Genomic DNA, 15676 nt, shown 5'->3' with positions numbered 1-15676 from the left:
TATACACGCTGGAGCCTCAGCGCTTGTAGTTGCTATCTTCACACTCTCTCGCCCTCTCCCACTGGAGCCTCAGCGCTTGTAGTTGCTCTCTTCACACTCTCTTGCCCTCTCCAGATCTAAACAAGACATTGTTTGCCTCTCTCTCCCCTCACTGCTGCTCAAGAGCCGGTAAGATCCGTCCGCTGGGAAGGGAAGGAGGCTTAACGCTGTCGCCGTCGGCGAGGGAGGGAATCCACTACCGGCGCAGCTGTTCACTTTCCACCCAGCGGCTGTTGGAAATATGCCCTAGAGGCAATAATAAAGGGGTTATTATTATATTTCCTTGTTCATGATAATTGTCTTTATTCATGCTATAACTGTATTATCCGGAAATCGTAATACACGTGTGAATACATAGACCATAACATGTCCGTAGTGAGCCTCTAGTTGACTAGCTCGTTGGTCAACAGATAGTCATGGTTTCCTGACTATGGACATCAGGTGTCATTGACAACGGGATCACATCATTAGGAGAATGATGTGATGGACAAGACCCAATCCTAAGCATAGCACAAGATCATGTAGTTCATTTTGCTAGAGCTTTTTTCAATGTCAAGTATCTCTTCCTTAGACCATGAGATCGTGTAACTCCCGGATACCGTAAGAGTGCTTTGGGTGCACCAAACGTCACAACGTAACTGTGTGACTATAAAGGTGCACTACAGGTATCTCCGAAAGTGTCTGTTGGGTTGACACGGATCGAGACTGAGATTTGTCACTCCGTATGACGGAGAGGTATCTCTGGGCCCACTAGATAATGCATCATCATAATGAGCTCAAAGTGACCAAGTCTTTGGTCACGGGATCATGCATTACGGTACGAGTAAAGTGACTTGCCGGTAACGAGACTGAACGAGGTATTGGGATACCGACGATCGAGTCTCGGGCAAGTAACGTACCGATTGACAAAGGGAATTGTATACGGGGTTGATCGAATCCTCGACATCGTGGTTCATCCGATGAAATCATCGTGGAACATGTGGGAGCCAAAATGGGTATCCAGATCCCGCTGTTGGTTATCGACCGGAGAGTCGTCTCGGTCATGTCTGCATGTCTCCCGAACCCGTAGGGTCTACACACTTAAGGTTCGGTGACGCTAGGGTTATTAGGAAGACTTGTATGTGATTACCGAATGTTGTTCGGAGTCCCGGATGATATCCCGGACGTCACGAGGAGTTCCGGAATGGTCCGGAGGTGAAGATTTATATATGGGAAGTTGTCATGCGGACACCGGAAAGTTTCGGGGGCATATTGGTATTGTACCGGGGCCACCGGAGAGGTTCCGGGGGTCCACCGGGAGGGGCCACCCCTCTCGGAGGGCCACATGGGCCGCAAGGGGCAGGGAACCAGCCCTGGAGGGCTGGGCGCGCCCCCCACCTTGGGCCCATGCGCCTAGGGTTTGGTGGGGAACCCTAGAGGGGGCGCCCCCTTTGCTTGGGGGGCAAGTCCCCCCTCCCTGGCCGCCGCCCCCCCTCTAGATCTCATCTAGAGGGGCCGGCACCCCTTGCCCCTTCCCCTATAAATAGAGGGGTGAGGGGAGGGCTGCAACACACAACCCAAGGCGCAGCCCCTCCCCTCCCCAACACCTCTCCTCCTCCGTTACGTGCTTGGCGAAGCCCTGTCGGAGTACTGCTGCACCAACACCACCACGCCGTCATGCTGCCGTTGGAGCTGTCTTCCTCAACCTCTCCTTCCTCCTTGCTGGATCAAGACGGAGGAGATGTCGTCCGTCCCGTACGTGTGTTGAACGCGGAGGTGATGTCCGTTCGGCACTTGGTCATCGGTGATCTGAATCACGGCGAGTACGACTCCATCATCACCCTTCCCTTGAACGCTTCCGCACGTGATCTAAAAGTGGTATGTAGATGCAAACTCACTCCCTTGACTCGTTGCTTAGATGAACTCATAGATGGATCTTGGTGAAACCGTAGAATTTTTTTTAATTTTCTGCAACGTTTACCAACAGTGGCATCATGAGCCAGGTTTATGCATAGTTCTGTATTGCACGAGTAGAACACAATTTGGTTGTGGGCGTAGATCTTGTCAACTTGCTTGCCGCTACTAGTATTATCTTGCTTCAGCGGTATTGTGGGATGAAGCGGCCCGGACCAACCTTACACGTACGCTTACGTGAGACCGGTTCCACCGACTGACATGCACTAGTTGCATAAGGTGGCTGGCGGGTGTCTGTCTCTCCCACTTTAGTTGGAGCGGGTTCGATGAAAAGGGTCCTTATGAAGGGTAAATAGAAGTTGACAAAATCACGTTGTGGTTATTCGTAGGTAAGAAAACGTTCTTGCTAGAGCCCAATTGCAGCCACGTAAAAGATACAACAACAATTAGAGGACGTCTAACTTGTTTTTGCAGCAATTGTCATGTGATGTGATATGGCCAGAAGTTGTGATGAATGATGAATGATATATTGTGATGTATGAGATCATGTTCTTGTAATAGGAATCACGACTTGCATGTCGATGAGTATGAAAACCGGCAGGAGCCATAGGAGTTGTCTTTATTTTTGTATGACCTGCGTGTCATTGAAGAACACCATGTAAATTACTTTACTTTATTGCTAAACGCGTTAGCCATAGAAGTAGAAGTAGTCGTTGGCATGACAACTTCATGAAGACACGATGATGGAGATCATGATGATGGAGATCATGGTGTCATGCCGGTGACAAGATGATCATGGAGCCCCGAAGATGGAGATCAATGGAGCTATATGATATTGGCCATATCATGTCACTACTATATAATTGCATGTGATGTTTATTATGTTTATGCATCTTGTTTACTTAGAACGACGGTAGTAAATAAGATGATCCCTTACAACAATTTCAAGAAGTGTTCTCCCCTAACTGTGCACCGTTGCTAAAGTTCGTCGTTTCGAAGCACCACGTGATGATCGGGTGTGATAGATCCTTACGTTCACATAGAACGGGTGTAAGACAGTTTTACACATGCAAAACACTTAGGGTTAACTTGACGAGCCTAGCATGTACAGACATGGCCTCGGAACACGGAGACCAAAAGGTCGAACACGAGTCGTATGGAAGATACGATCAACATGAAGATGTTCACCGACGATGACTAGTCCGTCTCACGTGATGATCGGACACGGCCTAGTCGACTCGGATCGTGTAACACTTAGATGACTAGTGGGATGTCTAATCTGAGTGGGAGTTCATTAAAATAATTTGATTAGATGAACTTAATTATCATGAACTTAGTCTAAAACCTTTGCAAATATGTCTTGTAGATCAAATGGCCAACGCTCATGTCAACATGAACTTTAACGCGTTCCTAGAGAAAACCAAGCTGAAAGATGATGGCAGCAACTATACGGACTGGGTCCGGAACCTGAGGATCATCCTCATAGCTGCCAGGAAACAATATATCCTAGAAGGACCGCTAGGTGATGCACCCGTCCCAGAGAACCAAGACATTATGAATGCTTGTCAGTCTCATGCTGATGATTACTCCCTCGTTCAGTGCGGCATGCTTTACAGCTTAGAACCGGGGCTCCAAAAGCGTTTTGAGCAACACGGAGCATATGAGATGTTCGAGGAGCTGAAACTAGTTTTCCAAGCTCATGCCCGGGTCGAGAGATATGACGTCTCCGACAAGTTCTATAGTTGTAAGATGGAGGGAAATAGTTCTGTCAGTGAGCACATACTCAAAATGTCTGGGTTGCACAACCGCCTGTCCCAGCTGGACATTAACCTCCCGGACGAGGCGGTCATTGATAGAATCCTTTAGTCGCTCCCACCAAGCTACAAGAGCTTTGTGATGAACAACAATATGCAGGGGATGGTGAAGACCATTCCTGAAGTATTTTCAATGCTGAAGTCAGCAGAGGTTGAGATCAAGAAAGAACATCAAGTGTTGATGGTCAATAAGACCACTAAGTTCAAGAAGGGCAAGGGCAAGAAGAAATTCAAGAAGGACGGCAAGGAGGTTGCCGCGCCCGGTAAGCCAGTTACCGGGAAGAAGTCAAGGAATGGACCCAAGCCTGAGACTGAGTGCTTTTATTGCAAGGGAAAGGGTCACTGGAAGCGGAACTGCCCCAAATACTTAGCGGATAAGAAGGCCGGCAACACTAAAGGTATATTTGATATACATGTAATTGATGTATACCTTACCAGTACTCGTAGTAACTCCTGGGTATTTGATACCGGTGCCGTTTCTCATATTTGTAACTCACAGCAGGAGCTGCGGAATAAGCGGAGACTGGCGAAGGACGAGGTGACGATGCGCGTCAGGAATGGTTCCAAGGTCGATGTGATCGCCGTCGGCACGCTACCTCTACATTTACCCACGGGATTAGTTATGAACCTCAATAATTGTTATTTGGTGCCAAGTTTGAGCATGAACATTGTATCTGGATCTCGTTTAATGCGAGATGGCTACTCATTTAAATCCGAGAATAATGGTTGTTCTATTTATATGAGAGATATGTTTTATGGTCATGCCCCGATGGTCAATGGTTTATTCTTAATGAATCTCGAGCGTAATGTTACACATATTCATAGCGTGAATACCAAAAGATGTAAAATTGATAACGATAGTCCCACATACTTGTGGCACTGCCGCCTTGGTCACATTGGTGTCAAGCGCATGAAGAAGCTCCATGCTGATGGACTTTTGGAGTCTCTCGATTATGAATCATTTGACACATGCGAACCATGCCTCATGGGCAAGATGACCAAGACTCCGTTCTCCGGAACAATGGAGCGAGCAACCAACTTGTTGGAAATCATACATACCGATGTGTGCGGTCCAATGAGCGTTGAGGCTCGCGGAGGATATCGTTATGTTCTCACTCTCACTGATGACTTGAGTAGATATGGGTATGTCTACTTAATGAAACACAAGTCTGAGACCTTTGAAAAGTTCAAGGAATTTCAGAATGAGGTAGAGAATCAACGTGACCGAAAGATAAAATTCCTACGATCAGATCGTGGAGGAGAATACTTAAGTCACGAATTTGGTACACACTTAAGGAAATGTGGAATCGTTTCACAACTCACGCCGCCTGGAACACCTCAGCGTAACGGTGTGTCCGAACGTCGTAATCGCACTCTATTGGATATGGTGCGGTCTATGATGTCTCTTACCGATTTACCGCTATCATTTTGGGGATACGCTCTAGAGACAACTACATTCACTTTAAATAGGGCACCGTCTAAATCTGTTGAGACGACACCGTATGAATTATGGTTCGGGAAGAAACCTAAGCTGTCGTTTCTAAAAGTTTGGGGATGCGATGCTTATGTCAAGAAACTTCAACCTGAAAAGCTCGAACCCAAGTCGGAAAAATGCGTCTTCATAGGATACCCTAAGGAAACCATTGGGTATACCTTCTACTTAAGATCCGAGGGCAAGATCTTTGTTGCCAAGAACGGATCCTTTATGGAAAAAGAGTTTCTCTCGAAAGAAGTAAGTGGGAGGAAAGTAGAGCTCGATGAAGTACTACCTCTTGAACGGGATAGTAGTGCAGCTCAGGAAAATGTTCCTGTGATGCCTACACCAACTGAAGAGAAAAATAATGATGATGATCAAGGTACTTCGGATCAAGTTGCTACTGAACTTCGTAGGTCCACAAGGACACGTTCCGCACCAGAGTGGTACGGCAACCCTGTCCTGGAAATCATGTTGTTAGACAACGGTGAACCTTCGAACTATGAAGAGGCGATGGCGGGCCCAGATTCCAACAAATGGCTTGAAGCCATGAAATCCGAGATAGAATCCATGTATGAAAACAAAGTATGGACTTTGACAGACTTGCCCAATGATCGGCGAGCGATAGAAAACAAATGGATCTTTAAGAAGAAGACGGACGCGGATGGTAATATTACCGTCTATAAAGCTCGACTTGTCGCTAAGGGTTATCGACAAGTTCAAGGGATTGACTACGATGAGACATTCTCTCCCGTAGCGAAGCTGAAGTCCGTCCGAATCATGTTAGCAATTGCCGCATACTATGATTATGAGATATGGCAGATAGACGTCAAAACGGCATTCCTTACCGGGCATCTTAAGGAAGAGCTGTATATGATGCAGCCGGAAGGTTTTGTCGATCCTAAGAACACTAACAAAGTATGCAAGCTCCAGCGATCCATTTATGGGCTGGTGCAAGCATCTCGGAGTTGGAACATTTGCTTTGATGAGATGATCAAAGCGTTTGGGTTCATGCAGACTTATGGAGAAGCCTGCGTTTACAAGAAAGTGAGTGGGAGCTCTGTAGCATTTCTCATATTATATGTAGATGACATACTCTTGATGGGAAATGATATAGAACTTTTGGACAACATTAAGGCCTACTTGAATAAGTGTTTTTCAATGAAGGACCTTGGAGAAGCTGCTTATATATTAGGCATTAAGATCTATAGAGATAGATCGATACGCCTCATAGGTCTTTCACAAAGCACATACCTTGATAAGATTTTGAAGAAGTTCAAAATGGATCAGTCCAAGAAGGGGTTCTTGCCTGTATTGCAAGGTGTGAGATTGAGCTCGGCTCAATGCCCGACCACGGCAAAAGATAAAGAAGAGATGAGTGTCATCCCCTATGCTTCAGCCATAGGATCTATTATGTATGCCATGCTGTGTACCAGACCTGATGTAAACCTTGCCGTAAGTTTGGTAGGAAGGTACCAAAGTAATCCCGTCAAGGAACACTGGACAGCGGTCAAGAATATCCTAAAGTACCTGAAAAGGACAAAGGACATGTTTCTCGTTTATGGAGGTGACGAAGAGCTCGTCGTAAAGGGTTACGTCGACGCTAGCTTCAACACAGATCTGGATGACTCTAAGTCACAAACCGAATACGTGTATATGTTGAATGGTGGAGCAGTAAGCTGGTGCAGCTGCAAGCAGAGCGTCGTGGCGGGATCTACATGTGAAGCGTAGTACATGGCAGCCTCGGAGGCAACGCATGAAGCTATTTGGGTGAAGGAGTTCATCACCGACCTAGGAGTCATACCCAATGCGTCGGGGCCGATCAAACTCTTATGTGACAACACTGGAGCTATTGCCCTTGCCAAGGAGCCCAGGTTTCACAAGAAGACCAGGAACATCAAGCGTCATTTCAACTCCATCCATGAAAATGTTCAAGATGGAGACATAGATATTTGCAAAGTACATACGGATCTGAATGTCGCAGATCCGTTGACTAAACCTCACTCGCGAGCAAAACATAATCAACACCAGAACTCTATGGGTGTTCGATTCATCACAATGTAACTAGATTATTGACTCTAGTGCACTTGGGAGACTGTTGGAAATATGGCCTAGAGGCAATAATAAAGGGGTTATTATTATATTTCCTTGTTCATGATAATTGTCTTTATTCATGCTATAACTGTATTATCCGGAAATTGTAATACACGTGTGAATACATAGACCATAACATGTCCCTAGTGAGCCTCTAGCTGACTAGCTCGTTGGTCAACAGATAGTCATGGTTTCCTGACTATGGACATCAGATGACATTGACAACGGGATCACATCATTAGGAGAACGATGTGATGGACAAGACCCAATCCTAAGCATAGCACAAGATCGTGTAGTTCATTTTGCTAGAGCTTTTTTCAATGTCAATTATCTCTTCCTTAGACCATGAGATCGTGTAACTCCCAGATACCGTAAGAGTGCTTTGGGTGTACCAAACGTCACAACGTAACTGGGTGACTATAAAGGTGCACTACAGGTATCTATGAAAGTGTCTGTTGGGTTGACACGGATCGAGACTGGGATTTGTCACTCCGTATGACGGAGAGGTATCTCTGGGCCCACTCGGTAATGCATCATCATAATGAGCTCAAAGTGACCAAGTGTTTGGTCACGGGATCATGCATTACGGTACGAGTAAAGTGACTTGCCGGTAATGAGACTGAACGAGGTATTGGGATACCGACGATCGAGTCTCGGGCAAGTAACGTACCGATTGACAAAGGGAATTGTATACGGGGTTGACCGAATCCTCGACATCGTGGTTCATCCGATGAAATCATCGTGGAACATGTGGGAGCCAACATGGGTATCCAGATCCCGTTGTTGGTTATTGACCGGAGAGTCATCTCGGTCATGTCTGCATGTCTCCTGAACCCGTAGGGTCTACACACTTAAGGTTCGGTGATGCTAGGGTTATTAGGAAGACTTGTATGTGATTACCGAATGTTGTTCAGAGTCCCGTATGAGATCCCGGACGTCACGAGGAGTTCCGGAATGGTCCGGAGGTGAAGATTTATATATGGGAAGTTGTCATGCGGACACCGGAAAGTTTCGGGGGCATATTGGTATTGTACCGGGGCCACAGGAGAGGTTCCGGGGGTCCACCGGGAGGGGCCACCCCTCTCGGAGGGCCACATGAGCCTCAAGGGGCAGGGAACCAGCCCTGGGGGGCTGGGCGCGCCCCCCACCTTGGGCCCATGCGCCTAGGGTTTGGTGGGGAACCCTAGAGGGGGCGCCCCCTTTGCTTGGGGGGCAAGTCCCCCCTCCGTGGCCGCCGCCCCCCTCTAGATCTGATCTAGAGGGGCCGGCACCCCTTGCCCCTTCCCCTATAAATAGAGGGGTGAGGGGAGGGCTGCAACACACAACCCAAGGCGCAGCCCCTCCCCTCCCCAACACCTCTCCTCCTCCGTTACATGCTTGGCGAAGCCCTGTCGGAGTACTGCTGCACCAACACCACCACGCCGTCATGCTGCCGTTGGAGCTGTCTTCCTCAACCTCTCCTTCCTCCTTGCTGGATCAAGACGGAGGAGATGTCGTCCGTCCCGTATGTGTGTTGAACGCGGAGGTGTTGTACGTTCGGCACTTGGTCATCGGTGATCTGAATCACGGCGAGTACGACTCCATCATCACCCTTCCCTTGAACGCTTCCGCACGCGATCTACAAGTGGTATGTAGATGCAAACTCACTCCCTTGACTCGTTGCTTAGATGAACTCATAGATGGATCTTGGTGAAACCATAGATTTTTTTTTAATTTTCTGCAACGTTTACCAACAGCGGCGGCGTGGGAGGGCCTCCGACCCCTTCTTCTTCGCCGTCGTCTCGTCGCCCACCGAACCACGCCCCGAACCTTGAGGTATATTTTACTTACTCCACATGCATTTCTCTAGCTGCATGTTTACCATGAATCTAGGACGTGGTTCAAAGAGGAAAGGAGTGGGTGAAAGTAGTGGGAAAAGTTGTATATAGCATGAATCTAGGACATGGTTCAAAGAGGAAATGAAGGGGGAAAGTTGTATAGCATGAATCTAGGACATGGTTCAAAGAGGAAAGGAATGGGGGAAAGTAGTGGGGAAAGTTGTATCGCATAAATCTAGGACGTGGTTCAAAGATGAAAGGAAGGGGCAAAAGTACTAGTTCAAAAAGGAAAGGAAGGGACAAGGCTGTAGAGTTTGAGCAGGACTAGATTTGCTGCGCTCACATAGGGAAAGGTGTCTAAAGATAACAAAACTCGGACCAACACAAATATGCTCCTTGGTTGTTTGTTCTTTGTTGCAATAGACTGTGCATGACCATAGTACATCGGTAGATGCACATGGTGCTGGTGCATCCACTGTCCCGTGCAACTCATTAGCTGTTGTTAATCTAAGGCCCTGTTTGGTTAAAAACTCCCTAGTCCCTACCTGCTTGGTTCCAGGGACTAAACATGGACTAGAGGTTATTAAATGACATGCTCAAAAACCATGTTACCCCTAGTAATGAACTAATAGAAACAAGTTGCGATGCGTGGCAGGGGCAACTGTTGGAAAAAGTCCCAAAAAGACTCCCTCGGGGTCTTCTTTCTTTAGTCCCAAATGCCCACTTTTAGTCCCTAAAAGTCCCTCCTGTTTGGTTTAGATGGGACTGAGACGGAGTTTTTTTAGTCCCTACACCAAACGTCCCTGTAAACAAACACCCTCTAATAATGCCGCTGGAAAATTGATGTAATGCCACAGTTAAAAGCAAATTACATGTTTAACAAATTTTATTGTTAATATAATCTCTATGTTAATATTAATCAATGCCACCGTTTGAGAAATGCTACTGTCTTGCTTTCTTTCCCATTTAGATAAGGTAGATGCTTCTTTTTGTTGGCTTCTGTGTCATCCACCGTTATTGACCACTAATTGTTTCCTTTGCACCTCTGTGTAAATAGGGTTAGCTACTTCACCTCGTTGCCATTGTGACCTTTTGTTGCACTGCACAAAACACTTTTTTTAAGAGTGTTTTGTGCAATTCAACCAAAATGTCACACCGACAACGTTGCTTGATTTCTTGATCTTAGTGGAACTGCAGAAGAGGAGATCTTACTTCCTATCCGTTAAGGCAAATTTGGTTCAGATCTTCTTCTTGTGAGTTCTTTGAATTCCGCATCATGAGAGGTTAGTACTAGCCTTCTTTCACATGATTCTGCAGTGTGCTTTCATATGTTGTGCTACTTGTACGATAATGTTGCTTGATTTTAGTGAACTGCAGAAATGGAGACAAGACTTCCAATCTGTATGTGCACCGTAATATCCCATTGAGGTAAGATAAGGATATTTCACAACTGCTGGCCTGTATTTTGCCACTTTCATCAGAAAATTAAGTTTAGTACTATACTTGTGCTCCCTAATTGACATGCCAAATCTTACATTGAAGGCGAAGCTTGTCTATTATTGAACCAAGTGATGAAGGGGAAGAACAAGCAGAAGAAAAACAAAAATCAACTCCCGGTGCTATAATGAAGCACTGGAACTGTGATGACACAAGTAATGATATAGTTTTGCATCTTAATTTATTGCTATGGCTGGAACGAGCAATTGTTTTGCCACTGATTTGATGCCATACGTAATTATCTCTACTTGTGCAAACATGGATCTTCTTTGAAGATACCATATGTTTTAGTGGAACTGCACAAGAAGATGTTGGAAACATTAAACTAATCGAGGACTATATAGTAAGCATGGACACCCCCGTAGATAGCAACAGATGGTTCCGGAGAAGTGCTTCATCTGTATGCTCTACACAATCAGCCTCCTGACAAAGGTTGGTACTCGCCCACTGATTTCATCCATATGATTGAGCTTTGTCATCTTTATTGGTGTTGTGCTACTGTTTAGATACTGTCATGAAAAAGTGGTATTGTCCTTGAGAAGTGCTTCATCTGTGCTGTTTTAAATATTTCCTTTCCTTTTTTTCGAGCAAACAGGGATGCTAGCATTTAGTAGTCCTCTTGTCTTTGCACAACAGGATCATCTTCCTCTGAAGAAGAATATGGAGTACGTGAAGTGACTAGTTCCGATTATGCCAGGATGAAGAAGCCCTGTCTATCTTCTCATCAGAAGGAGCAGTTGAAGGATGGTTACATTACTCCCCACAAGACCAAACTAACTTCAGCTCAGAAGGACTGACAAATCTCCATTTTTTTGCTATGATGCGCGAGTACAATATTGTTCTAGGATTCTTTCTGGTGAGTTCCATTTTTCTAAAAGTGTGCTCTACATGGACCATGTATGTGCCTGTTGAAACTGTAAATTCATACTATAGTTTGCTTTATACTAATCACTTTTTTGTATTTGTGCAAACAGGGGTGCTCAGCTTGATTTCAATGGGAACTGCACAAAATGTTCATGAATACATCGAATCATTCATTTCCACCACAAGAAAGGAGGTGCCCATAAGTTCAAGGCGTTGCAACATAAAAGGGCGAAATCATACAAGCTACGCGCGAATTTGGTTGATTTTGGTGGAACTGCACAAAAAGAACAGCTTGTTTATTTAGCACGAGGTGCCATGTCAATGTCTGAACTGATGGCAAACCCTGCCCATTCCACAATCCTAGGCATTTGATATTTTGGAATGGGACAACCTTGTCAAATTTTCCTCATTGATTTTAGCAAGATATGCGTTTGATATTTTCGAATGGGACGCCCTTTGCTGTCAGCAGTGTCGATCAATTTTTTCTTTATTCTTTAGTTGTGAAGTAAATATTGCCTCTGACATGTGAGTTGATGAGATGCATAATCATTGATTGTTTTGAATGTTCTCTATGAATTGCCAGGCCTGTGTATTTGATTGCAATATACAGAAACACTAAAAAGCTGCTCAAACTCTTTGTACTCCTTCTGTTCCTTTTTACTTCGCACATTGTGAAAGTGCATACTTTTTTTATAAGATTGGTCAAAGTAGAGATACTTTGACTGCAGACAAAACTTGTATGCAGACTAGAAAGGACCGGAGGGAGTACATGTGAAACTGCTGCAAATGAGGTGATCACCCTGGGAATAATGGTAGTACGTATTTTTTTGCATGTTCATCCAATGTCAGTGATACAGGACTTCGAACTAATCGAAATAAATTCATTCATACACGGTCGGATTTCATATAAACATGCCAGATTTCATTAAATTTCATACATTCTTTGACTAAAAAGGGGTGCGCTGGAGGTATAATTAATTAACCAAAGCTACCCACTTGTGTCCCGCTGAGCCGAACAGAAGCTTCAGTGACTTAACTGCATGTGCAGTTGCATAACTGACATGTGGCCTGTTGGGCCCACGTGTCAGTCAGCCAATTGCACCAGCAGTTAAGTAGAAGCAGTGTTCTTCTCCAGCGCAGCTCTTCGACTCCACGTCGCCGCCAAGAAGCTAACCGGCCGTCAATGGTTAACCCGCCTAGCTTGGCTTCAACCGGAGGGTAGCAGCGGTGGCCTTACTTGGACCCGAGCGGCGGCGACCTACTGTGTTCTACTCTTCCTCGTTTTCTGTGTGGCGCGGCCTCGTTGGCAGCGGGGCGGGGCCTCGGCAGAGCCGGCGATGTCCTTTGTCTCGTTGCCGGCGGGCGGCGCCTCAGCGGAGCGGTGGCAATCCTCCCCCACGTTGCCGGCAGGGTGGGGCCTCGGCTGAGCCGGCGATGTCCGCTGCCTCGTTGTTGGAGGGGTGGGGGCTCGGCGGAGCCGGCGATGTCCTCTGCCTCATTGTTGGCGCCGCGGGGTCTCGGCAGAGCCGGCGGTGTCCTCTACCTCGTTGTTGGCGCCGCGGGGCCTTGGCGGAGCATGGCCTCATCGACGCCAGTGGAGCGGGGACTTGTCGGAGCCGACATTGTCCTCTGCCTCGTCCTCGGTCTCGCCAAACAACGCCTCGCCCGCTTCATCACCCTCTTTGCTAGCCTCTTTGTAGGCGGCCGCAGCCTCCACCACCCGCATGCGGTACCGCCAGCGCTCGAGGCGGCCCTTGCCGGCGGAGCGGTACGAGTCGATCAGCGCCTCCTGCTCCGCCAGCTCCGTGGTGATATGCTCCTCCGCCTGAAGGTGCTCCTGGAGGAGATGGTGGTTGTAGGCGGCATCGGTCTGTGCCTCCCGGAACTGCTCCTCATGTATCTGCCTCACCCTGTCCATATATTCGGCACGGGCCTCGTCGATGGTCATGGTGCAATGCACCAGCGAGGATGGCACGGAGGAGGGGGTTGGCACCGGATCGTCGACTACCATGTTCTCCATTGGGACGTCGTCGTCCTCCGGCTGCCTGCCGGCCAGCTGGTCGGCAGCAATGGCTGCCATCTCCTTGTGGTCCATCGTCCGCCCGTCCCGAAGAGCGCTGGAGCGCGAGGAAGACATGGTGGGCAGTAGTGGTGTGGACAGGAGAAAGGGAACGGATGTGGATGACTGCGGCTATGGTCGGCGCAGCAGTTTATATAGCAATGGTGGGTGGGCAGAGGGAGGGACGTGTGGCGCCGGAGTAGCCGCCTCAGCAACCACGTATCATTAATGTGTGCTGCAGATGGACGGACGGACGGCACTTGTGTCGTTTGAAGGCGGAGCAATCGCCTGCATCGGGAAGCGGGGTGGCCGGCGCTGGCTGTTTTGGGCGGAAAGCGCGCGCGGGCGAGGAGATGACTTTACTTGGAGAGGATGACTATAATTTATTTTGCTTCCTCCTGGTTTCGTGACATCACGGTCCCACACCACTTTCAACCTATGTACTCCCTCCTTTCCGGTTTATAGGGCTTATCTCAAAATTTTAGTTTTTCCGTTTTATAAGGCTCAATTTGGTTGTTTTCCATCACATGTTCAGATTCCAAGGTGCATTAAATCATTGCATGCAAGTGTTAAGAGAAAATTGACCAATGCATGTACTTTATGCATGCATGCATTGCAATTAATGCATTGATAAACATATTTTTTTGGGAATAACAAGAGCATTAATTAGGTGCTTTCGCAAAACTACAAAAAAGTATTCCACCACTCGCCATCTACCTTGATTGGTGAGATTTTTGAATTGAGCATTATAAACCGGAAAGGAGGGAGTAGTCAATAAACGAGAGAATTGCACAAGAAGCGGCCGACAGCTGGGACCAAGAAGCTCGAGCAGTATTTGTGTTTTTGAGGTGTGAGCACTGCAGAGTTTTTCGATGTTTACCCCAGATATTAATTTTTCTCCTCTGAACAACAACGAAAACATCGCTGCAGGTATTAACTGGGCGGGCTGTGGCCCGTCTAGCCCAGCCCAGATATTAATTTTTTTCAAGCTGAAAATGGCTAGCCCAGCTATACTTTTTTTAGGAATACCCAGGCAAGGTCAAGTTGTTATTCTCCGCCCCGCTGGGCTGCAAATCTTTCCTAGGAGGGATGCATTAGGCTTAACAAGAAAATGGGCTTTAAGAAGTAATAAATGGGATGTAATTATAAAAACTGGGTAGTAACTATAAAAAATGCACCAAACAGTGATTACTTTATAAAATATTATTTTTGGATATTGAAAATTTTAATTTCATTAATTGTTGCGAGCGCAATGTTTCGTTAGATTTTACGTAATATAAATTTATATTGAAATTGTATTTAATCTGACTAGAAATTTCGGGATAAAAATATTCGGATCCCATCAAAATGTGGGAAATTTTATTGAATTCTATTCTGAACGGTTGGTTGAAATGGGCTGTACTTTTAACAAACTGTAAATGGGCTGCAGTAAATTCCATTAGAATTCAAAAATGGGCTACACATTCTTACAAATCTAAAATGGGCTGTAAGTTCTCTGCCACACACTTCTGGCCTTACTAAGTTGACGCGTCCCCTAAAAAACAGAGTTGACGCGTATGCAAGGCTTTGTCAACTTATAGTCAACACACGGTTCCTGCAGCAGTGGCCGTTGGATGTCCATCCAATGGATGCCGTGCTTCTTCTTCAATCTCGGATATTCTAGCTTCACCCGCCCAAAAAATGATTCCTCCCCCTGACATCTGGGGCGCACCATTTCGGAAGCTGACCTGTGGGCCTACTAAGTTGACGTACCAAGGGCTTTATCAACTTAGTCAATATAAACGATTCTAGCTGCAATGACCGTTCGATGTCCATCCAACGGCCGTCATGCTTCTTCAACCTCTGGTCTTCTTGCTCCAGCCGCCCAAAGCAGCGCCGGTCGTGCCGCCTGCTCCTGCCTCCCGTGGCCGACTGTGCTGTCGCGGAGGCCTCACCGCCCCCTACTACTCCCACCGCTAGCTAGGCCGTCCCTCCACTCACCCACACCCCCTGTTATTCTGCGGCGACGACAGCACAGCCGAAGCAGTGAATCCTCATACTCCTCTCCGCGTGTGCATCCACTGCTGCGTCTTCCCCTGCTCCGCGCCGTCCCCTTCCTAGGCCTCGCCGTTGTCCACTGTCGTGG

This window comes from Triticum aestivum, chromosome 6B, assembly GCF_018294505.1.
Source record: "Triticum aestivum cultivar Chinese Spring chromosome 6B, IWGSC CS RefSeq v2.1, whole genome shotgun sequence".
NCBI classification, from domain to species: Eukaryota; Viridiplantae; Streptophyta; class Magnoliopsida; order Poales; family Poaceae; genus Triticum; species Triticum aestivum.
This window is presented reverse-complemented; position numbering follows the sequence as displayed.